The 25,064-nt window shown below is 40.2% G+C and overlaps 1 protein-coding gene across 5 annotated transcripts in view; it reads left to right on the top strand.

Annotated features, from left to right (window-relative positions):
- The first annotated feature begins 5,073 nt into the window (after positions 1 to 5,073).
- Positions 5,074 to 25,064, top strand: part of SGMS2 (sphingomyelin synthase 2) — an 85,031-nt gene continuing 65,040 nt past the window's right edge. For 2 of the 5 annotated variants that reach the window (XM_079153579.1, XM_079153583.1), the window contains exon 1: positions 5,500 to 5,822. The gene's annotated coding sequence lies outside the window, so the exon portion shown is untranslated. Of the gene's footprint in view, positions 5,353 to 5,496; positions 5,823 to 25,064 lie in introns of those variants that run through there. The other 3 variants (XM_079153581.1, XM_079153585.1, XR_013766148.1) reach the window with 3 other exon arrangements.

The following is a 25,064-nucleotide window of genomic DNA, read 5'->3' as shown; positions in this document are numbered from 1 at the left end:
CCTGAGTTCCTGGGATTACAGGTATGCGCCACTGCACCCAGCTCCAATTTATAATCTTTGTAGTCACTTCCAAGATGGCATGATCCCTCCTGAAAATCATAGCTCATATTTCTTAAGAACATGTATAATTTTCCCCAACTGTGTAGCGAAAAAGGTGGAGGATTATTCTTAGGCTAAAACTTTGGAAATGTTTAGCCTAAGAGGGGTATTGGGGCTATATGAAATATGGCAGATGTCCTTGGAAAATTCATCAGTAGCAAAGGAAAGGAGGCTGTATGTTGACAATGATTTGATTCCTGGGGAGATTAACCTGGAGTGGCATTGCCTGAACTTGCTAGTTTCATAAAACTCATCACAGCAGGCTGCAGTGAAGCACACCTGTGATCCCAACAACTCAGGGTGAGTGGATACTGAAGCAGGAGGATTGCAAGTTCAAGGCCAGCTTGGGCAGCATAGTGAGACCCTGTCTCAAAATAAAAAGGGCTGGAAATGTAGCTCTGTGGTAGAGTGTCCTTGGGTTCAATCTCCAGTACCGGAAAAACGAAAATAATGAAACTTCCCATCTGTTCCACTTCCTCAATCTCAGTTGATGGTGTCACCTTGTGGTTGATAGAATGAGACCCCAAAGGTGTCCACACCCTAATCCCTGAAACTATTAGCACATTACATTGCAAAAAGGGACTTTAAAGATAAAATTAAGAATATGACTCTTAAAATAGAGAGATTAGCCTTGATTATTGTCATGGTTTGGATGTGAGGTGTCGCCCACAAAAGCTTATGTGTGAGAAAATACAGGAAGGTTCAAAGGAGAAGTGATTGAGTTTTGAGAGTCTTAACCTAATCAGTGAATTAGTCCTCTGATAGGGATTAATTGAGTGGTAACTGAAGTGGTGGGGTGTGGCTTCAGGAACTGGAAATTGGGGTGTGGCTTTGGGGTATATATTTGTATCTGGTGAGTAGAGACCTCTTTCTGCTTCTGATCACCATGTGAGCTGCTTCCCTCTGCCACACTCTCCCACCATAATGTTATGCCTCACCTGGAGCCTCGACAATGGAATCAACTTCTATGGACTAAGACCCCTAAAACCATGAGCCATTGAATAAGCTTTTCTTCCCCTAAAATTGATCTTTTAGTCACAGTGAAAAGGCTGACTAAAACAATTATTCAGGTGGATCCAATTTAATCAGATGAGCCCTTAAAAGCAGGAAACATTCTCCAGCTAAGGCAGGGATGTGACTGAAGTCAAAAAGTTTCCAAGTGTGAGAAAGATTCAACACACTGTTACTGGCTCTGGACCAGATGCTTTAAGAGACTTGACCCCAGCAGAGCCAGTAAAGCACTGGATACCTTGGTCCAATGCTGGAAGAAACTAGGTTCTGCTAGCAACGTGTGTTTGGAAGGTTGGTAGAGAGCTCCTTGTGACTAACATCTTGCTTTCACCTCATAGAACCTGAAGCTGAGAACCCTGTAGGACCTCTGACCTGTAGGATGATGAGATAATATATTTGTGCAGGTTCAAGCTGGTAAGTTCATGATCATTTGTTACACACTCCCCAACTAAAAGGAAAATGAAAATATCAAAGGGAATTTTTTTTTCAACTTTCTACTATCAGTCTACAAACATAACTGTGCCCCACTCATACTTTTCTTTTTCCCCTTGTCTTGGAGTTCTTTCTTACCTCTAAGGCCATTGCTTCCCACCTGTGTTTTGGACATTTTCTTCCAGACTTTTCAGGAAACTTGATTATCAACTGACCTCCCCATTATTTCATTTCCTGTGCTCCCCTCAGCATCCAATCATAGACAAGACACTCTCCTGGCTGGACACAATGGCCCACACCTGTAATCTCAGCAACTGAGAGGCTGAGTGAGGCAGGAGGATCACAAGTGTGAGGGCAGCCTCAGCAACTTAGAGAGGCCCTGTCTCAAAAAAAAAAAAAAAAAAAAAAAAAGGGACTGGAGTTGTGGCTCAGTGGCAGAGACCTTGCCTAGCACATGCAAGGCTCTGGGTTTGATTCTCAGCACCACATATTAAAAAAAAAAAAAAAAAAAAGAACCAATGCCAACTGAAAAGAAATATTTTTAAAAGTGTCGAGTGGAGAGTGGCTGTGTTAAAGCATCCCTAGGTTAAATCCCCCATAATAAGTAAAATAAAAATCTACCTGTAATTTGGGGATAGATGTAAAGTATGTGAATATACAAATACAAAGCCTTTTTATAGAAGGGACCTGAGCATCCACAGATTTTGGAATTTGCAGGGTTCTGCAACCAGTCCCCATCAGAAACCAAGGAGAAACTATATATAGTTTGATTATGTATTTTTGTCCAGGGGAGAATAATGTTTGTTTCATGAAAATTGTGTGTGTATGTGTGTATTTCTGCTTATATTTTTCTCTTAACGAGGGCAGTTTTCTAAGACAGAGCCTACGGAACTATTTTATTCTTTATAAAAAAGAAATTGACTATATAGTATTGCATAACGTGGAGTTTCTTGACTACTGGTTTGTTTTGCTTTATTTTTATTTTATTTATTTATTTATTTTACTGGTGGTTGAACCCAGGGGCTCTTGACCACTAAGCCACATCCTCAGCCATTTTTATTTTTAGTTTAGGACAGAGTCTTGCTAAGTTGCTGAGGGTCTCCTAATCTGCTAAGGCTGACCTCAAATTTGTGATCCAACTGCCTCCACCTCCCAAATTGCTGGAATTCTACTGGTTTGTTCTTTTTAAGGTTTGTTCATTTATTTACTCACACAATGATTACATGCTAGGCACTATGTTGAATCCCAAGAAAATTATAAATAATGCTGCAATAAACATCCTCATGCAAAATTTAAAAATAAAATCCTTTCCCATTACTGATAATTGTTTAGAAGGTGCATGTGGTGATTCTTAGATAAACAACCATGTGTATGAAGTGGAAACATGATAAAATTTGCTGATTAAATAAATGACTTTAGTTAAATTCAGAGCAGGAGTAATTAAAAGAGGAGATAAGTACCACAACTATGTATACTTCCCCAACTTGATCAGTTTGTTTTATCAAACCAAAGGAACTTCTATAAAATTTGATTTACAGTATGTACTGGCTTAGAAAAAAATGTCAAGAACACATTTATTAGCCTTTTCCTTACAGCATTGAACATCATTATTTTTGAAAGGTGACAAATCATAGAGTTAGTAAATTTTGATACATTGTCAGAACAAAAGATACAGTTGAAAATATAAAAAGACATCACTACTTTCTGTGAGATTGATGTCACTATTTTTCAAAACAGAAATTATGATGACTAATTTTCCTTCTCAAATGTTCACAGTGAGTAATATGGAAAAACTTCATGCAACTTATTCACAATTACACTATTTATTTGGGATATTTAAGTGGTATAAGAAGATGGTCTAATTATTTCACAATGTTTAAACTGAAGCATGATAGTAGCCACGAATTAAAAACAATCCATTAAATAGCCTTTCACAAAGACAAAGGCCCATGAAGGAGCTACAGGAATTTAACAATGTGGAAAGAACTGCAGGCTCTGGAGCTTTTTTATTTTATCTACATATGTCAACCCAAAATGCCACATCATTTTTCTGATATCTGTAGAAAATTATATTTGTCCATATCTCCATAAGGTCCAAATATTTGGGTCATGAAATAGGGTGTAGAGGGAATGTATATTCACCAAAACTTGCCTATGTGTGGGTCCACATTTGAACCTAGAACCTCAGTGTTATCTATGGATGGAACACTCAAGCTTCTGAATTAGTGGTGATCATTGGCAAAAACTGTTTAAATTTACTTTACATCCTAGCAAACCAATCCATTTGCTATTGTATTCTGGGCAAAATGCCTGGGCTTTGTAAAACTGAAAATGAATTCCTCATTGAAAAGAAAGAAAAAAAAAAACCCAAGAAAAATAGATTTTGATTGTTGGTAATCTCTGCTGGGTTCTTCCCTTCTTTAAAAAAAAAAAAATTAAGCTGTTGATAGACCTTAATTTATTTATATGTGGTGCTGAGACTCAAACCCAGTGCCTCACATGTGCTAGGCAAGTACTTTATCACTGAACCATAACTCCAGTCTTGGGTTCTTTCCTTTCTGTAGCTTTAAAGGAATGCATTTTCCACAAGGATAGTGTTGAATCTTTGGTTTAATTCAATAGTAGTTATTATTTGAAGGAAAATTCTGTATTGTGACAAAATCTTACAATTGTCAGTTTGGGAACTGCCCTTACATGTTCTTTTTTTGTTACTATCATGTTTAATAACCATAGACCAATGATCGTTTACAAAAATGATATCCACTCTAGATCCCAGAGATGCCTCTCATTTTTGTTGGTTGTATGGAAGTATTCATAAGCCAGTGCAAATTCTAAGCAGAAATATCCTTCCTGGAAGTAGAAATTAACATAAACATTTCTGTCAATTAAATTCAATAGAGATTTGGCCAATTCCCTCTTATTCCTACTCAGACCCTCTGAGGCTGCCATCATTTACTTTGAGAACTGCTCAGCAAAGCGCAAGGACCTGAATTCGATCTCTAGTACCGCAAGGAAAAAAAAATCTTGACAGTTCTGAAAACTGCTCAGCAGGTGTATGAATGGTATCCAAGAAAACGTAGGTCCTTGATCATTTTTAAGATGGCAACACCCCTTCTAAAAACAGAACTGCTGAGGTCATCCGCGAAACCACACGCAGACACCTTGTACCCCTAAACCTGGAGAAAAGCAGAGTGCTCAAATGAGTAAAGAACTACTCTCCCAATGTTTATTTTGGTTACGATTTTTTTTTTTTTTAATCTTTACTGAGAAACAAATCAACTAACAGGTCAAATGAAAAAGTGGTTAGTATCGTTAGCCTCGAGCACTTTCCTGTTCACCTAGAGGTGCCACCGAGCGGAATGATGACTAACATCTCTAGGCAATCCTGTGATGGAGGGGAAACCCACCCCATTGACCTAGGCCAGGGCGACACCCTTTGAATCAACGCTGGTTCCCCCAAGCCCACTCACACCACAGTCAGGAAACAGTTTCTGAAACAAGCGGAGGTGCGGGGGTGGGAGATCCCTTTCCAGCCCCACCCTGAAAGTTGCTGGGAGTGGCACCTAAAGAACTTTCCCAGATTGATCTCAGTCACCGCTCCGGGAGGTCTGCCCGGGGCGCTCAGCATTTCCTCCCGGAGCCAATCTGCCCGCCGTGCCAAGCCCCTCCTTCCCTGCATCTTTAAGAGCCGGGAGAGGGGAGGGTCGGCTGGGATTTTCTTCTTAAGAAGTCGCACCGGTTTTTCGAGCTTCGATCTGAGCCTGGAGAGCCACAACAGCCGGAGCCGAGCTGCTGCCACCGAGCCGGCGGGTGAGTCACTGTTTGGAAATGGAGTGGGCGGGCGAGGGTGTGCGAGAATGAATGATGTCAGGAGCGCGCAGGGCGCGGGCCGCGCGCGGCGGGCGGGGAGAGCGGGCCGCGGGGCCGCGGTAAACACCGAGCGCTGCGCCGCGCCGCGGGCTGAGCCGGGCGGGGAGACCCCGCCCTCGGCGCGCGCGGAGCCGCCCTCGGCCGCCCCGAGACGGGCCAGTGGTGCAGCGCCGCCGAGTGCGGCCTCGCGGGTGGCGACCGCGGGAGCGACCCGGGGAGCTGTTTCCCCTTGCGGGGCCGCGGCGCGTGAGGACTAGACCCCTAGCAAACTTTCTGGCGGCTTAGGCCTGGGGGTGACGGTGCCCGGGGCTGGCCGCAGCGGCTGCAGCAGCGGACTGGATCCCTTGGCAGATCTTCTCCCGGGAGCAAGTGCCTAGAGCCGGGAGTGTCAGGAGCTCCACTGCGAGCGGGTAAGGAGCGCGCGGAGGGGCCGCGAGGAGGATGGGCTGCGGAGCTGCGGAGCTGCGCGTCCTGCTAAGCGCCGGAGGGGGAAGGTGGATCTTCAGCCCCAAACGTGGCTCTAATATTCGGCTCCCACCCGCCCCGCCCCAGGGCATCCTTTCTCGATTTTTGTCGGCCGGAGGATGGCTGTGTGACTCAGTCTCCTTGCTCTGAGCATTCAGCTCATTCATTTGCAACCCATTTCGGGTAACCCGCTGCTGGCGTTGGAAAGACACAGGTTAAACCACAGCTTGTCCAGGGCCACTCCAGAGGTCAGGCTGAAGTTCGGGTGGTGGAGGAGGGACTTTTTTTTTTTTTTTTTTTTTTTTTTTTTCCTTCTTCTTGAGAGGCATTTACTGATGATGTGTGAAGGAACACGAATAGCCCAGCTCTGGGCTGTTCACACGGAAACCTTTCAACGTTTGGCATTCAGAGCTGCACCCCTTAAGGGATACTTGGTTTCTTAGCCCAGATAGGTGGGACTGGACTCCTGTCAACAACTATGGGTACGGATAGCCAGAGAAAAACCAACTCAGATTCTGTAATCTTTTATTTATTGCCATTCCTCTCATTTAAGTCTTGCCTCCTCTAAAATGACCTTAAAATCCTTTTGCCATGTGTATTAAATTTTGAAGAGAAACAACTGTTAAGTGTCACTGGGGCTTGGACATGGATTTTGAATCTCGTACTTAACTTTTCGAGTCCGTGGTTTCACTACTGGTCTGCTCTGCTACCAGTGGGTTCTCAGGTATATGAAGCTCTCTGAACCAGTAAAATGGGATTATAACCACTTCGGATGATTTTGAGGATTCAATCAGGATTAATAATGAGAATAACAATGATGATTAAAGCACAAAAGACTTAATCATAATGGCTGGCACAAAGCAGATTCCAACAAATTGTGGCTGTTTATATATAAATAAGACCACATTCCATCTGGTTTAGGTAATAATCAATTAATTTCCACAGATTTTTTTTTTTTTTTAAACAAACCTGATGGGCTGAGGTTTAGCTTGAGAAACCCATTGGCAAGTTCCTTGGCATGGGAAGTGGAAAGTGAAGTTTTCAGGAAGTTAGACGTTTCCATGTGGATACCTGAGAAGGTTTTGGTTCCCACCCCGTGTCATAGGAACTGCCACTCACTGTTTAAACAAGTCAGGGCAGTGACTGAAAGTGACAAGCCTACAGGAGAAGGGACATGTGGAGAGCTCTCTAACTTTACCCCCTCCCACCCCACATACCCTTTTTCTTTTCCTCGTTTTTAAAAGAAGTAGTGCAAAATTTCCTTTTTATAGTCCTTTCCCGGGTCTGCTGATAGTCTTCTGGTTGAGGTAATTTCTTTAACTGGTTAATGTTTAATTTAGTTTCATTTTTAAGTAAAGCTGGTTGAGTTATGAACCTGAAGGGAGCCATTTGGAGACCCTTAGGTTGCTGCTCCTGGGAGGTGCTCAGTTTCACTTTTCCCAGAACCTGGTAAAAGCCCTAGGAAATATTGGAAGAATCTGACGCTTTTGCTCAGATGTTAGTGAAAGAATTTGTTCTTATCTATGACAACTTTTATGCTATAAAGAGATCATGGACATGAGTATCCACAGGGTCCCAAGACTATTTAGGTGGTAATTTATTAACTGTGCTGTTTTAAGGTAGTTACTCAAACTCTCTTGGGTGTTTGTGGGACTTTAAATAAAATATTTTAAAAAAAATAGAAATAGTCTTACATATATTAAAATAGTAAAGTACAAATCAGAACCTTTCAAGTGATACTTTGAGGTAAGATATTTCTTTATTATTATTATTATTATTAGCTATGGGAATTAAACCAAGAGGCACTCCACTAATGAGCTACACCTCTAGTCCCTTTTTATTTTGATACAAAATCTCAGTAAGTTACTGAGGCTGGCCTTGAACTTGTGGTCCTCCTGCCTCAGCCTCCCTGGTTGCTGAGATTGTAGGCATGCACTACCACAACCAGCAAGATATTTCGTTTTTAAAAAAAACAGTTATTAAGAATTTTGGGGTTCCAGACTAATGAGTAGCTTACTGATCTTTATTTTATTCACTTATGGTGGAATTGAAGCCTGAACTACTACTATCAGATATTTATTCCAGTCATTTATTTGCTGAACATTTAGTAAGCAACTACTGTATGTCAGCCATTTTGCTAGATACTACTGATGCTAAGAGGAAGGAATCCCTGTTACTGTCTTTGAAACCTATGGTCCAGTAGAGAGAAACCCCAGATTTTGATTATGAAGAAGGAAAAGGAGTCAAAGGGAGAGGGCTGAGGAATTAGAAGGAAATAACTGATTAGACTGTGGTAGGCTGTGTCTCACTGATAAGAAGAAATCCAGTGGCTTTTGGAAGGCTCTCAAATTGAGGCTCATAAATCCTTCTGAGGCTGAACAAGGCAGGTCTGTCTAGCTTTACCCAGTAAAAATATTAAAGGCAAATTTAACTCTTAAGTTTAAACCATTTTAAATGGTCCAGAGCAAATTATTTAATGAAATCTCAAGACTCAGTTTAGCTCAACCAAGATGTATTTACCATGAACAAAGCACTATGGTAGATCTTTAAGAGGATTACCACTGTGTGCAAATATCCCCATTTATTAGTTTTCCTCATAAGTAATGTGCTACTTATAGAGATTTTAAAAGTATTGGTAAATCGGCTGGCATCCCACCACCCAGAAAACCACTTTACATTATATCTTCCCATTGTTTTTCACTCATGCACATACAGCATAAAGAGATAACATGTACTGAGTTTACTGTGGGCCAAACAATGTGTCCCCTGCATTCTCATAACTATAACACTTTATTTTATAATCAATCCCCACTCCAATCTTTAGAGGTAGGTACTCTTATTACCCCCTTTTTACTAAGGAGAAACTGATTTATGGAAATTCAGTAACTTTTGTGAAGTCTTACAACTAGGAAGTTATGCTCTACAAAACTGGGTTTGTTCTCTACATTCTATTTTCTGTCCCCCCCTACCTCTGCAATATGGACATCTCTTGGCCACTAAAATACTCTTTTATAGCATTGTTTTATCTTTTCTATTATCTGGCTGCATCTCAACTAATCCCCTATTGTTGGACACTTAGTTTGTTTCCAGTTGGCATGAGTTTAAGCAGCTCTACTTTAACCATAAGCCATATCCTCAGACCTTTTTATGTTTTATTTTGAGATAGGATCTAGCTAAATTGCTGAGGCTGGCTTTGAACTTGCCATCCTCCTGCCTCAGCCTCCTGAGACACTGGGATTATAGGCATGTGCCAACATGCCTGGCCTCCTTTCTTTTTAGTTTAAAATAAAGGAATTTTAACTTCTGTTTTTCTTCAGTGTGTCTCATAAGATTTCAGCAAGAGGATCAACCTCTGTGGAGCTGCACAGCAGGGTAGTAGCTTGTTATACAAGGGATTATCTGATGAAAAGGGAACATAGGAGCTCTCCTAAAGTACTGTTTGTGCTTTTGTTATTGGCCATGGAGCTACACTTATTTTGTGAGGTATTATAGCATAGTGGAGCATTGCTAATTTTGCCAAGCAGCTCTCAAAAAGAAATTTTACTGGGCTGGGGTTGTAGCTCGATGGTAGAGTGCTTGCCTAGCATGTGTAGGCACTGGATTTGATCCTCAGCACCACATAAAAATAAATAAATAAAATAAAGGTATTATGCCCTTCTACAACTAAAAAATTTAAAAAAAGAAAATTTACTTCTATAGTTTACTTCCTTAGTACCAGTGAGGTAAAGTATTTTCAGACATTTCATTTAGCAGATTTATCACTAGGTTTAGAATAAATTGCATCAATATCAAATAAATGGGTCACCTTTTTTAAAAACCTTGTTCATTTGTTATTTGATCTCTTAGAAAGCATACTGTTGGTAAGATGATATTGTTATTTAATGATAGTACAAGACGTTTCCACTAGCAAATTATACATATAAAGCATACATGTAATCATGCTGAAGTTTTACAATAATAGCACACTTCTATGCTGAGTAAAAATTTTAATTTTGCCTTGGGTTTATAGTCCCCTTCTAATGCTAGTTAATATTTTTATGGTTTTCATAAAGCATGTTGGGATATAAGTAGTGTTAAATTCAGCCTCCTCATCCAGACACCCATATCAGTTCCATTTATTAATTTCCAACAATGACTTATGATTCAAAGCAAAATTTAAAGAAAAAGTATCAATGGGATCATGAGTTATTTGCTAATTTGTTTGCCCTATTGCCAGACTCTTCTATCATTTGGTGTTTTGTTTATAACAACTTAAAATTTTTCTGTTTTCATGGCTTTTATTTAAATCAGTAGTATCACTTAAAAATTTCAAACCAAACTCATGGATGTTCTTTTTTTCTTTTTCAAGAAGCATTAATTAGATGGTCATGATGGCACGCACTTATAATCCCAGTGATTTCGGAGACTGAGGCAGGAGAATTCCAAGTTCAAGACTAGCCTCAGCCACTTAGCAAGATCCTGTCTCAAATTTAAAAAATGTGTGTGGTGGTGGCTGGGGGTGTAGCTTGTTGCTCAGCTATGAACTACCCCTGGGTTTGAAACTTAGTACCACACACACACACACACACACACACACACACACACACACACACACACACACACAAAGCATGAACTCATTAACTGGATTGAATGTCTTGTATATACAGTCTTTTCTTGCATTGTGTCCCAGTGTGGATACAATTTTTTTAAAAAGTGAGTCACATACTAAAATCCGTTAAGAAGGAGATGAAAAGTAACAAATTGAAGGGCAGAAAGGCAGGCTACTTCAGGGCAGGTGGAGACTCTGAGGGCCCTTCTGGTAAGTGCCATTTCCCAGCTGGGAGGCTATGTTGAAGTTCATGTCTCATGTTGATTTCAGCTGTGGAAAGAGCACCTGAGTCAGGGCCAGCCTCAGGCAGTAGTGGGAAGGAGTTGAACTACCTGCCTTTGGTGTGTCCAGCTCCAAGTTTACCTGGCCTTACTTGCCGAGGCCAAGAAGGTGTTCAGTGAGTGTCTGAACAATGGCAAGTCCCTATCCAGTTGAATCCCTGGAACCAGAGGCGTTATGTCTATGGAAAATTGCAATGAGTAGCTACCACTGGAATTTAATCTCCATCATTAAGATGATTAGAGATGCAAGATGCATAGGATTTAAAATTTATAAAAGCTTTTCTACCCATTGGAAGGGACTGATGGGAGGGATAGCCTTAAAGATGGGAAAGTAGCTACAGACAGAAAGAAGGGAATGTGCTAGAGAGGGTGGTACCTCCTCCCAAGGCTTCCTCCCTTTAGAACTGTGGTCCTGTCTGTCCTGTGATCCTGGGGGGCCTGGTTGGGTGGGATAAGGTAGGCGACTATCCTGGAATGCCACCTCTTCACAGACACACAGATACCACACAGGTGGCTGAAGGATTCTTTTCCTCACCTGAGGATATTTTTAGTTTATAATTTGCCATAATATGAAAGAATGAGTCTTTATTCAGGGGAAGTGAAGAGGGTCAAAAAAAGAGTAAATGGTTTCAGATCACAGGCCACTTAACCCACTGGGATACTGCAAGAAAGAGCTTTCCGTAGCAGCCCATCCCCAAAGAGAAGTGCAGACCTTCAGGAAGCCTGGCAGCCTTGGTTGATGGGGAGCTGAGACTTGGAAACGCAGGTCCAGCAGTGGAGTTGGCTCCCTGTGCTCCACTGCACGTGGAACATGAAGGGAGTGGTGGTTATTAATGGTAGATGCCATGGATAGGTACTCTCATGGATTGTTTGAAACACTGTCTTTGTTTTCAGACAGCCCTGCAGAAGAGAAATTGTCTCTACTGTGGAAGTGTGGAAACAATGTAGAAAGGGTCTGTACCCAGGGCTGCAGAGGTGGTGGGAAGCAGAGCAGGTATCCCAAGATGGGCCCAGCACTTTGGGTTGCCCATACCCTTCCCAATATCCCTCATGGGACACCTGACACCTCTTTGGAGTTATCAGGTTTGGGAACATATTTTGATAAGGAATTCCATGTCTACAAATTTTCTGGTTCTTTGGTCTATGCTACCTTTAAGTCATGAAGTAATACCTAAGAGGAACTGAAGGGGTTTAGTGTGGCAGATGTGAACTTCAGTGCCAACCCCAGTGATCATCACTAGGCTCATCACTAAGTTCATTTACCTCTTGGGGTGACCGTATGAATCATGTGACTTGATGGGTGTAAAACATTGAGAGTAATACCTGGCTTATAATAAATGTTCAGTGGATCAGGGGTTTGTTTATTTTGTTTTTTGCAGTACTGGGGATTGAAACAAGGGGTGTTCAATCACTGAGTTATATTCCCTTTTCTTTTTATTGTTTATTTTGAGACAGGGGCTTGCTCAGTTGCCCAGCTGGCCTCGAACTTGCGACCCTCCTGCCTCAGCCTCTTAAGTGACTGGGATTACAGGTATGTACAACACACCTGGGCAAAATCAGATATTTCTCATTAAGATAACTTGTTTCTTCTGTAATTAATATCCATGTGCTACATCTTGCCTGTGCTGGCAGGGACTGGATCCTACCCCCGCCCCATGAACCCCTTACCCTTTTCTTTGGGGTTAAAATAAAATGATTGAAGTGGGTTGTGCACTGCCATTGAATTTAAGAATGTTCATAAGAAGTATATAACATCAGCTGTGAATGCTGAGAAGCTTTGGAAGTGCAGTCATAATATGCCTGCCCTAGTCTCAGCAGATGCCAGGAGTGCTAGTCTAGCACAACTGGTACTGTCCCTCACAGAGTGTTGTACCATGGACACCACTGTCCCAGAAAATGCCGGGGCCATTAAGCATCACAAACCCCACTGTCCTCGCCAGTGCTGTGCGTCTTTCTTTAGGAGGCCCTGAGACAGTTATTTAACACAGCTGCTACTGTCTTCTGAGATTCGCGTCTGCTCAGTGAGTTGTTGGACCAAGTCATTATTATTACCCCAGTAGTTGTAACCAAACTTCAATAGCAGTAAAGGATTTTGTTTTTGATAAATTAGCATTATAGAGCACTTCTAGAAGAATGTCATTGCGTATATTAACATGCATAGAAAATGCATCCTCTATGATGGATTAGTTAGGGCTGAGAAGTATGCTCCCTTGGAATAGTTTCATTGGCAAGTTATAAGCAGCAAGCAGGAACATTTAAAATTTTTACTTAACAAATACTTTAAGTGCTTATTAGGTGCTAGGGTTTGTCCTGAGTACTTAGAACTCTTCCTCATTTACTCCTAAAACATGAAGACGGATAGATTTATCCCTATTTTAAGGATCCCCATTTGACAGAGTGGCTAAGTCACTTGCTGAAGGTCACACAGTACACAACAGAATTAGATTTTGAAAGCAGACAGTTGGGGCCTGGGGGTGTAGCTCAGTGGTAGAGCACTTACTTAGCATTCCTGAGACCTTGGGTTCAAGCCCCAGCATCCCAAAAGAGATAGAAAGGGTGAACTGGGTCCTTTGCAAGGATCACTAGGTGTGGAAGAGCCTCCATCAGCTTCAACACCCTCTTGCTTGGAAGCACAGTTGGCAGCCCTGTCTAGTTTCCAAAGTCATGACTGCTTGATAATAAATACGAATTACGAAGCAAGAGAGCAGGAGTTGGTCTGTGATGTCTAACCTCTGCCTTGATGTAGAACCTAGCAAGTATCTCAGTTTGGGCATGCAGTTTTATCAAAGGTAAAAGTACACCTGTCCAAACATGCTATCAACTCCTAACCATTTACCACATGGGGAGGATTACATCTTGATCATGTATTTGAATATTGTTATTGAAGTGGGTTGTGTATTGCCATTGAATTCGAGAATTCAGTGAAAGACGTTGATGCTTCATTTCCAGTATGGTATGGTCAAGCATTTCTCTCTCAAAGCTTCTGAGTGCTTGGTCAGCCCTGGTGCTGATCCAGGAAGTGAGCAGTGCCCTGTCCCATTTCCAGGATGGGCACACTCAGCTGAGCAGGAAAAGCAGAAGTCTCAGGCCTGCTATTTAACAGGATTTATGTTTTGCTTTTAGCTTTAGGATTTTTAACTTTTAAAATAGCTTAAAATCCTTATTTATAAAATCCTCAGGAGAGTAGCTTGTACACATGAAGTTTCTTTCACTGTTTTCTAATTACTAGTGGGGGTAGGCGGAATAATGGCTCCCCACATCCTAATCCCAGAACCTGTGAATCTGTCATGTTACACCACAAGGAGAAGTTGAGATTATCCTAGGTCATCTGGGTGGGCCCAGTGTAATCACAATATAAGTGAAAAAGGGAAGCAGATTAGAACAAGAGAGTTGGCATCCTTAGAAAAACTCCAGTGGCCATTGCTGGCTTTGAAAGTGGAAGATGAGCCAGGCACAGTGGTGTACATGCCTGTAATCCCAGCAATTTGGGAGACTGAGACAGGAGAATTGAAAGTTTGAGGCCAGCCTCAGCAATCCTGACCCTGTCTCAATAAACAAAAAAAAAAAACAAAAAAAAGGCTAGGGGTATAGCTTGAGAACCCCTGGGTTCAATCCCCAGAACAAAAAAAGAAAGAAAGAAAGAATCAGGGGATAGTGCAATACTTTAATTTTCAAGAAACATGGGTAGAAAATTAGCTGGGGGTGATATATGACAATTTCTAATGAAAAGCGACTCTTATGTAGAAATATTAAATATTTTGGAAACTTAAAAACTGTAGAGAGATTATTTTCATATTTACAATTCTTTTAAATGTATTCTTTTTAGATTTTGAGTTAGTTTCTTAGTCTAGGGGATACAGCACGTGTGTTTGTGTGTGTGTGTGTGTGTGTGTGTGTGTACATGCCTGTGTATAGAAGATGGATTGATTATTTCCTCTTACCAAAAGATTTGGAAAAAACTTGACATAAGGGAAAGAAAGTCTTGCTTTGTGTTATAATATGCTTTTGGAAAAGGGTCCCCAGGTTCTCAGTTGTTTAACATACAGATGTCCTGTGCTCTTGCTTAGGGTACAGTACTCCATAGGACTGTCTGACTCATTTATATGCATTTTATCCTTATTTTATCTGACTCATTTATATGCATTTTATCCTTATCCTTAATAGTTTGATCTTCCTTTCTGGTTCCTGTGTTAGTTTTCTGTTACTATAATGAAATACGCAAGATAGTCCATGTATCAAGAGAAAAGTTTCGTTTTGACTCACAGTTCCAGAGGTTTCATTTCTGATTAGTTGGCCCTGTTGCTTTGGACCTGTTGTGAGGCCCACTTCATGGTAGGAACATGTGGTAGAATAAAGGCACTCACCTCATAGCCAGGAAACAAAGGAAAGGAGAGGTCCAGGGTCTCACAGTCCCCCTTAGGGAAAAGACTTCAGTGACCTAAGGACTTCCCACTTAATCCTTTGAGCAAAGCTCCTACCACCTCCCAGAAGCACCACCTTGGGACCAAGGCTTTAATACCTGGGTCTTGGGGGTCATTCACCATCCAAACCAGAGCATGTTTATAGCAGAATAAGGATGTCTTCACTATGGAAATGGCCGTGTAATTAACCTTCACTGAGACCAGAAGGGTATCTGTTCTGTCTTCCATCATTGAGAAATTAATAGGTGATGTTCTCTTCTGATCTTTTGTTAATGTGAACCAGAGCTCCAGAGCTTATTTCTCCTGGGTGAATTAATGAAATACTTTCTGATCCAGATCCTGGATCATTGTGCTAACCTGCCGCCAGAAGGTAACCCTCCCCTGAGAACCCAGTGCTGTCTGATGGAAATAAAATGTGAACCGCCCATGGTGTTTACACATGTAACTTGAGTTTTCCAACGGCCACATTGCAAAAAGTAAAGAGAAACAGGTGAAATTAATTTTAATACATTTAATTTAACTTAATACATCAAGTTATCTTCTGTTATCAGTTACAATCCATATAAAAATTCTTGAAACTTTTGCATTTGAAAGCTGGTATGTAGTCTACACTTAACAGCATATCTCTTCAGATTGTCCTCATCTCAAGTGTTCAGTTGCAACTCATAGCTAGCAGCTATTATATTGGGTAGTGTAGCTCAAACCAATTTGTCCCGTATGAATCTGAAGAAAATCTGTTAATAATTACTATTGGTCCATTTTGGGTTTCTATAACAAAATACCTGAGGCTGGGTACATTATGAAGGTAAGAGGCCTACCTAACACACAGCTCTGGAGATCCAAGAACATTGTGCCAGCATCAGCACCTGGTGAGGGCTTCATGCTGTGTGATACCGTGGTGGATGGCATCATATGGCAGGAGCACCTGTGAGAGTGACAAGCAGGGCATGCTGAAGAGACCAAAGGTGAGGTGGCCTCCCTTGATAATCTGCTCTTGCTATAACTAATCCAGTCCCAAGAGACCTAACCCACTCCCAAAGGTGGCACTGGTTCCTTCTGAGGGCAATGCCCCCCAAATTACCTTCCAGGAGGCCCCCACATCTTAAAGGTTCTGCCATGTTTCAACATCCCCACAGCGGGGACAAGCTTCTAGCACATGAAGGATTGGGGGACACACTCAAACCATATGCAAACCATACCAGTTGCTTTTGAATGACTTTGGTGTATTGTGATTTAAAAACCAAATTCTATCGTGGAGCTGCCTTTGTGGGTGCCAGAGGAAACTGATTTGGAGCTGGGCAGTGGTCCTCACCTATAATTCCAGATGTTGGGAAGGCTGAGGCAGGAGAAGCACAAGTTCAAAGCCAGCCTGGGCAACTTAGCAAGATCCCTGTTTCAAAAAAAAAGTACTGGGGATGTTGCTCAATGGTAGAGGTCTTATGTGAGACCCTAGGTTTAATCCCCACCACTGCAGGGAAAAAAAAGAAAAAGAAAAACTGGTTCTGGTGCCTTTTGCTATACTGACTGAACTGACCAGTGGATGCACTGAGATGCTTCTCTAAGGTTATCCATCGCTCGAATTTGTGAATTTCAATGCCAGACGTGCCTTGGCCTATAAACAAAAATTTGGATTATTAAATTTGTGGGTCCAAGAACGATGACTGCTTCTGTGCCTTTGTGCCTGGGCCAGTCTCAGCCCTAGGGCTTCACTACATTTAACTCCTCTTTTGCCCTTGGCAGTCTACCTGTTATCCACCACCACCATATCCACCATCACCTTCACCCTGCTGTTGCCCTGTGAATGTGGGTAATGTTGTTTACTATTAGTGCTCTTGCTCAGCTGTTTATTGTGACAATTTGGGAAGCAAGGCCACTGTAAAACCTGGATCAGAGAAATCATTACTTGATATCAGATGTCAGTCTGCCTGGAACAGAAACCATTTGAATGTAAGAAGACACGGGGGCACCACAAATTGAGAGAGGGGACTGGGCAGGGGAGAAGATGAAGGAGACCATGCAGTTCTAGAGGTGGGGGCTTGGGGTGCAGAGCAAGTGCAGAGGAAGGATTTCATAGCAGACAATCCCCCAGCCATCAGGTAAGCTGCTGCTCTCCCCAGGCTCTCTGGACAGGTGCCTCAGATTCCATAAATGTATTGACTTTACCAGATACTTATACACAGGTGGCTGTGGTTCATCCTTCTTCAGTTCCTACTGAAATTGATTGGTGCATTCCACACAGTCTTTTGAGCACAGGCTGTATACTAGACACTTTTGATCTGGGGATTCAGCAGTGAATATCTCTCAAGTTTTCTTTAATGGAGATTGTTTGAATGTGTGTGTTAGGAGAGGCAAAGACGCTAAGAAAGGGAGAATGCCAGAATGATAAGCAAGTAAAACCGATCAGTATGTAAATTTAGATTGGAACTAGTTCTTTGAAGAAGTAGAGAGAGGTAGGGACTGGCTATAGTAGCTCAGTCAGGCAAGGTTTGTCGGGAGAAGGAAGATTTGCACTGAGATTTCGAAGGATGAGAACACTTGGCAGAGGACACACCACGTGCACCAGGGAAAGAGCTTATTTACACATAAAGTGGGAAGTCTGGTCTAGCTGCAGCAGGTGAGCAGCAGGTGAGCAGCAGGATAGGTGAGAGATAGATGTGGCTTGGCCAGCAGCAGCAGGTCCAGGGTGGGTAGGCTTGCGCACTTTGTAGGGAGTATAAATCTCATTGCAAATGCCATGAGCAGGGATTATGAAAAGTGGACTAGAAGTGGGCAAGAGTAATAAAAGTGAGAGATCCATTAGGAAGCCATTAGCTGCATTCTGTGATGTGGCTCTTTGGAGGTTGGTGACATTAGAAGTGGAAGATGGTGGATGGATTTGAGAGTTTCAGGGATTGATGGGTAAGATGTACCACGTGAGAGAGTAGGAGAAATCAGTCATTTTTCTATTTTTGGGTGGTAGAGACAGTTGTGAAGAATGGAGATATGGTTTGGCCCTTGGTTAGCTTGAGTTCCTTTTTAGTCATCCCCATGAAGAGATGTCACATAGCCAGTTGTGATTGTGACTTGCACGTGTGGCTGAGAGCAGAGCCAGGGTTGTCAACATAGAAGTGATACATAATAAAGTTATGGGACATCTGGAATCACTAGGGAGATTATGTAGGCAGAGCAACTCTGAGGACTGGCAAAGTGAATATAAGGGGATGGAGTGTCAGTGAGTTTGGGGACAGAAGAGTCATGTTCCAGATGCCAAACGACATACTGTTGAAAAGGGTGGAGTCATCACATCAGTTCTGTTTAAGTTCTTGAGAAGTTGAGTAAGATGAGAACCCAGAGTTTGTTGGGTTCAGCAATGTGGAAGAGAATTGTATTTCCTAGCATGGTGCTGTTACTCCATACATATTTGCTGGATTAATGAGCTGAATATTCTTTTTTTTTTTTTTTTTTTTTTTAATGAAGGTGATGGGAATTGAATCCAGGACCTGACACATGCTAGACAAGTGTTTCACCACTGAGCTACACACCACCCCTGGGATATTCTTGAATACTGCATTTTTTACTTCTACTATCTCCCACTGTGTTCTGTTGGGCAGAGGCAAAGTTAGAGTCTGACTTTCCCATTTCCCAGTCCGACTGCTGCCCTCTTCCCACGCCACCTGCCTTCTGCAGCCACTGCTGTGTCTGGGCCTGGGATGTCTTTGACTATTGTCCCATTTGGAGAAATTCTTTTGTGGGCATCATCTTTTAAAATTCATCTCTTCACACCTTGTTTAAATGATTCCATCATTCCTCTCCCACCATTCCCCTGCCTCCTCCACCAAGCCAGCAGTTGATCCTGAGGCTTGCTTAGTTGAGTTCTCTCTTTTGGGGTATTTCATTTGTACTCTACTTATGAGTCCAATAGTAAAAACCTGTGGAAATCATTTGATTATTTTCAGAAATCTCTCCACTCCACCTCTGAGTCCCTTGGGTGAAGTCATCTGTATATCTTCTCCATTCACTTCCCCATTTTTGAAACTCACCATTTTTGAAACTTATTCGCCCCATCGTACACTCAAATGTCTTGAAGCCCTAGAAGGTTTGGTGTTCTTTGGTGTGGTGGTAACTGACTGTAGCTCCTTCAAAAGGGCTCTTTCTAGCAAATCTAGCAAATTTTCCTTTGCCATTATCAGTTTTGTTGTTGTTTTATGGTGCACGCGATCGAACCCAGGACCTTGTGCATGCTTGACAAGTGCTCTACCACTGAGCTTCATCCACAGCGTTTTGTATTTTTTTTTTTTTGCATTAAATTTTTAAATTTTTATTCACTAAATTGTCCAGGCTGACCTTGAACTTGTGATCCTCCTGCTTCAGTTTCTGAGCGTCTGAAATTACAGGCCTGTGCCACCATACCTAGCTCCCTTTGTTTTTTCTTTCTTTTTTGATAGTTATTTTGTCACCATGGCAGGGTGGAAGTGTCTTCTTCTACTCTACTTCCACCACTTTGTTCTTTACTTCATTATCCTGCTTTCATTATGCCAGTTGCTGTGGAGATAGTAAGCTCCTGGCTAATGCAGGCTGTTGCTTTAGGTGGAGGGGCGGAAGTGAAAGGTTATAAATCTTGTTTTCCTGCATATGTTTCCTTCTGACAAAAATAATCAATCTTACTAGAGACAGTGATATAGAAGCATCTATATGAAGTTTTCTTATGTTTTTAGAAAAGATTACCTTTCTTAAAGAAAATAAATTGAATATTCTGGTGTTATTGGAGATTAATTCCCTATTTTAATACTTTGCTGTTTATTCTTTAATTTTCATCCTTTGTTTAATAGAATATTGTCCCATTTGAAGAAATTCTTTTGTGGGCATCATCTTTTGAAATTCATCTCTTCACACCTTTTTTAAAAACTCAACTTTACTAACGTAGACACATTTGCGTATTATTCCATCTGATTTTCACTTCATGAATCCTTGCAGTTTTCTGTGATTAAAGTGATCCCATGTCCTGTTAATCCAGGACAGTCCAGTCTCAGAGATTGGATGTTAAAGGCTCTTTCACATATGGCTGGCCTAGTTTGAATGTTAAAATGTATGGTCACCCTAATTTAAGACCACATTTAATAAAAATTGAAGGAATGAAGTATTTTATATATTTTTGTGTTAATTCACATAACTTTACTCATGACACACACGTTGTTTTACTTTTTCCAACTAAGCTTGTAGATTTTGATTTTGGTATTGTAGGAAGATATTTCTTTTTGTTCTTCTTTTTTTTTTTTTGCTGGTGGGGATGCAAAATGGTACAATCTTTATTTTTGTAGTTCCTAGCAAAAAATACATTTAACCTTTTCTCAGAAAAATTACCCTAAAGGATCTATTCCAGAAAACTGGTGAAAATTCAAAGAGAAAGCTGGAATAAAGCTCTTTGTTGCAGAATTGTCTGTGATATCTACAGACAGAAAACAACTTAGTCATTAAAGTAGGACCAGCTGAATGAACTAAGATACACTTATGTGTATATGTATGATATGCAACAAAAATCCCATCATTATGTACAACTATAACGCATGGTACATTTGCACAATGGAGAATAATACAAATATAGAAAGAAATTTAAACAGCTCCATATACTAGTATGGAATGATCTCCAAATATGTATAATATGCTACCATGCATAGAGAGATGAGAAATATGTATTTTCATGTACTTTGTTTCAAATGGAAAAATAAAACAAAAATTTTTAAAAAGAAAATAAAAAGTATACCTATAGGGAAAGGGCGGAAACAAGAAAGAGAAGACAAAATTAAAGCTAGACTTTTCAGAATACATCTAACATTGTATATTTGACATTGAGACCATGGAAATATTTTATATAACCATAAAATAAAAATTTTAAAAAGCAATTACTAAGAAAATAAAAGTAAAAATAAACTAATAAATTAAATGATGTCACAGGTTAACAACATAAACACACAGCAGCATTATTTCCAGTGATTTTATTTATTTATTTATTTATTTTTGATTTATTTATTTTTTATTGTAAACAAATGGGATACATGTTTCAGTTTGTACATGGAGTAACAGCATACCATTTGCATATTCATACATTTACATAGAGTAATGATGTTTGATTCATTCTGTTATTTTTTTCTTCCCCCTCACACCTCTCTTTTCCCTCTATACAGTCCCTCCTTCCTCCATTCTTGCCCCCCTCCCACCCCCGATTACGTGTCATCATCCGCTTATCAGTGAGATCATTCGTCTTTTGGATTTTTTAGATTTTAAAATACAATAGTGATAGCTTGAGTTCTTCATTTCCTATTTGTATCCCTTTAAATTCTTTGGTCTGTCTAATTGCTCTGGCTAGTGTTTTAAGGATGATGTTGAATGAAGATACATAATGGAGGGTGGGGGTAAAAGAAGAATGGAGAAACTTCGGATTGTGTAGAGGGAAATGAGGCCCAAGGGAAGGAAAGATAGTGGACTGAGACAGACATCATTATATGTACATGTATGATTACATGAATGGTGTGAATCTACATTGTGTACAACCATAGAAATGAAAAGTTGTACCCCGTTTGTGTACAATGAATCAAAATGCAGTCAGTAAAAATAAAAATAAATAAAACATAAAATGTAAAAATGTAAAAAAAAAAATAACATAGTCACTGTGCTTAATTAATGGACATAAAGAAGATAATGTACACAACAACTGAGGAATAATTATTCTGCTGAAGATTCAAGATAAACTAAAATACTGATGAGAAGGTTAGACGATAAACTTTGCACATTTCAAAATAAAATAAAATAATTTAGTTCTACATGTCTGTCAGAATATACATTAAGAATTGCAAATATATCAAAAAAGAGCTGAAACACAAAACAAAAAAATCTGAGTATATTGTGAAATAAAGCAAATGAGTAATCGTATTGTTTTTCTGTAAGAACCAGAAACTTTGCTAAGAATACAAAGAGAATCAAATGTAAGATTGAAGAGGTTAAGTAAAATTTCTATGTTCTTGAATTTGAATTAAAATCATCAATGTGAATTATGTATTTTAATTTTATTTTTAACACAGAGCTCAACTCTATTCACTGCAAAGGGAATAGTAGGACTAATAGATAGCTAGTAGGCTGCATTTTCCCCAGAAAAGAACCAGATTCAAGAAGTCTTATAAAGTAGGAATGCAGCAAGAATTGCACAAGATGGTCCTAGAACATGTTGTCAAACCAGAAACCAAAAATTGTATCAGACTACTGAGGCAGATACAAAAGATCCAAGAGCCAACTAGAAGTTCTCTCTAGCCAAAAGTGGGCCTATTTGAGTATCAACAAGAATAATACCTGCAATTGATTGAAAAATCAAAGATGCCAAAATTCATGAGTATGTAATGACCCTTTTTTTAAAATTTATTTTTATTGTAAACAAATGGGATACATGTTGTTTCAGTTTGTACATGGAGTAACAGCATACCGTTTGCATATTCATATATTTACATAGAGTAATGATGTTTGATTCATTCCGTTATTTTTTCCTCCCCCCACCCCACTTTTTGTTCTTATAAGCAAGTCAAAAGATTCTTTTTGATAAAGACAGCTCTGAGTTCCTCATGCTATATTTTCACTAAGATTCATGTTATTGGAGTAGTGCTTGATCTAGCTCCTCCTGAATGGGCAGGGGATATTTTGGGAGGGGGCATGGAGCAATATTGTACAAACACTGACTGTTTTTCTTTGAAAGGACTTTCCTATAACTCAAGTTTGATTTTTCTCTCCTAAATATATATGTTCATCTCTTGTTGCAGAATTGTGTCCTCCTAAATGTGAAATGGGTTAATATCCCAGACTGTTCATTGCTTCACTTCTCTATTAGCAGTTCAGTTATTTACACACTTGATGGTAGAAAAACAGCCATGGGAATAGAAAAGGTCTTTTAGAACTTGAACACCCTGATGAGTAAAATATACCATTTTGATGGACAGTCTTGCATTTCAAAATATTTTTATTCCTTCCCTACTGCCCTGCCCTGCCAAAGAAATAAAAATAAAAAAAGATGCTGTTCATTTGTACTCCTTAAAACAAAAAACCCTGTGAAGTTGGTAGAATATCAAGCTGAAACTCAGGCTAAGGAATTTGTTTAGGGTGATTTAGCCAACTCAGCAAACTTGAGCCCCTCTCTGGGTTCCTCTCTCTCTTGCTCGCTCTCCCCCCCAATACCACCTCTCTAAGGAACCTTGATAGACAGGTTTTGCCTAACTGATTTCCTACCTCAGTGAAATTTTAATGTCCTTTGAAGGGTCACAAACCATTTTTTCACCTTTCAATAACTAGATTTCAATCCTTGTTTGAATTCAAGTGCCCCTACCAAAAATTCATGTTGAAATTTAATCCCCAGTATTCAGAGGTGGGACCAAATGGAATCTTTAAGAGGTGATTGGATCATGAGTGGCTGCCCTTGTGATTGAATTAAATCCATTTGTAGACTGATGGATTCATTGATTATCCAGGGGTGGCTTCGTTGTAAAAAGTCTCTCTGCCATGGTGGGAGTCCCCACCAGCAAGAAACCTGTTAGATGTGACCACCCAATCTTGAACTTACCAGCTTTCAGAACCGTAAGTCAAATAAACCTCTTTTCCTTATAAATTACCTAAATCTCAGGTATTATGTTATAGCAACAGAAAGCAAACTAAGATATCCCTATTGAGAATTCATGGTCTATCAAAATGCCCTGTTTAGGGCCCATTTTGGAACAATCAGAAGTGGACTTTCATTGAGTTTAACCTAATGTCTTTAGATCTTTCAAATGGATTGTACTTTTCCTGAGACATAGACCAGATCTAGTAAGTACAGCATTAATAGATTCGACTTACTGTGGCTTTTTTTTTTTTTTTTTTTAATCTTCATGAGGTTGGGGAGGATAGAATAAAAGGTTGGAAGTCAAGAGCCTGAAAATTCTTAGATGGTCTAGTTAGTCTAACTTCTTTATGTGTAGGTGCCAAAACTAATATTATTAGGAAAGGTGGGATTTTCTCAATCCAGTTTGGTGCTATTTCTAGAGCTGTCTTGGTAAGGACCAGAGGCAGGATGATGTGGATTATCAGGAGGAGGAATTCAGGTCCTATTCTATAGCCCAAGGATTTGGATGTGTGGAAAGTTGTGATTAATTAACTTGGCAGACTCTTTGGTATTCTTATGGCACAAAGTGGTGGAGGTGGTGACAAAATTGCTTCTCATGGGGATGAACAGGAATAGGAATAATCTGATAGTTGCTTCTGTATTTCAGAGGTAGCATAATATTTGTCTCCAAAGATAATGTTAATAGGAAGAGAGAAGAAACTTGAACTAAAGATATGAACAACTAGTACCTTTTTAAGAAAAGCAAATTAAAGGGGGGATTCTTTTGTCATTGAATTAAAATTATACATATCTAAAAGACATGGGTTAACAGAGGATAATTCATGTAGTATACATTAGCAGAATGCAGGGAATATACTTGAAATTAAGTGAAGGAAGCTACAACCCAGATCCCTTTCTCTGTATCTGCTTCTGTGTGTTAAGGTACATGTGAGAGAGAAAGGAGACCAACCTATTTCTAGTTATCCAGTAAACAGTCATGGAAACTAAGATGTACCTGTTTTAATGACCTCTTGCCATTTCCAATTGTGTCTCAATGATTTTTGAAGGTAGGCTCAAGCAGATCTCAAACTTTTGTAGTTATTGCTTTTTTTATTTCTTTATGGGCCACTAGTCACATGCAGACCTTGCTTTTTTTTTTTTTTTTTTTTTTTTCCAAAACTCTATCCTGTAATGTAATTCAGCCCTCTCTCTCTCTCTCTCTCTCTCTCTCTCTCTCTCTCTCTCTCTCTCTCTCTCTCTCTCTCTTAATCTTTTTTAAAAAATTGTTTTGGTTTCCTTCTTGA

This window comes from Sciurus vulgaris (genome assembly GCF_902686455.1).
Source record: "Sciurus vulgaris genome assembly, chromosome: 9".
Taxonomy (NCBI): Eukaryota; Metazoa; Chordata; class Mammalia; order Rodentia; family Sciuridae; genus Sciurus; species Sciurus vulgaris.
The sequence above is the reverse complement of the archived record's forward strand: the minus strand, read 5'-3'. Positions and strand labels throughout refer to the sequence as shown.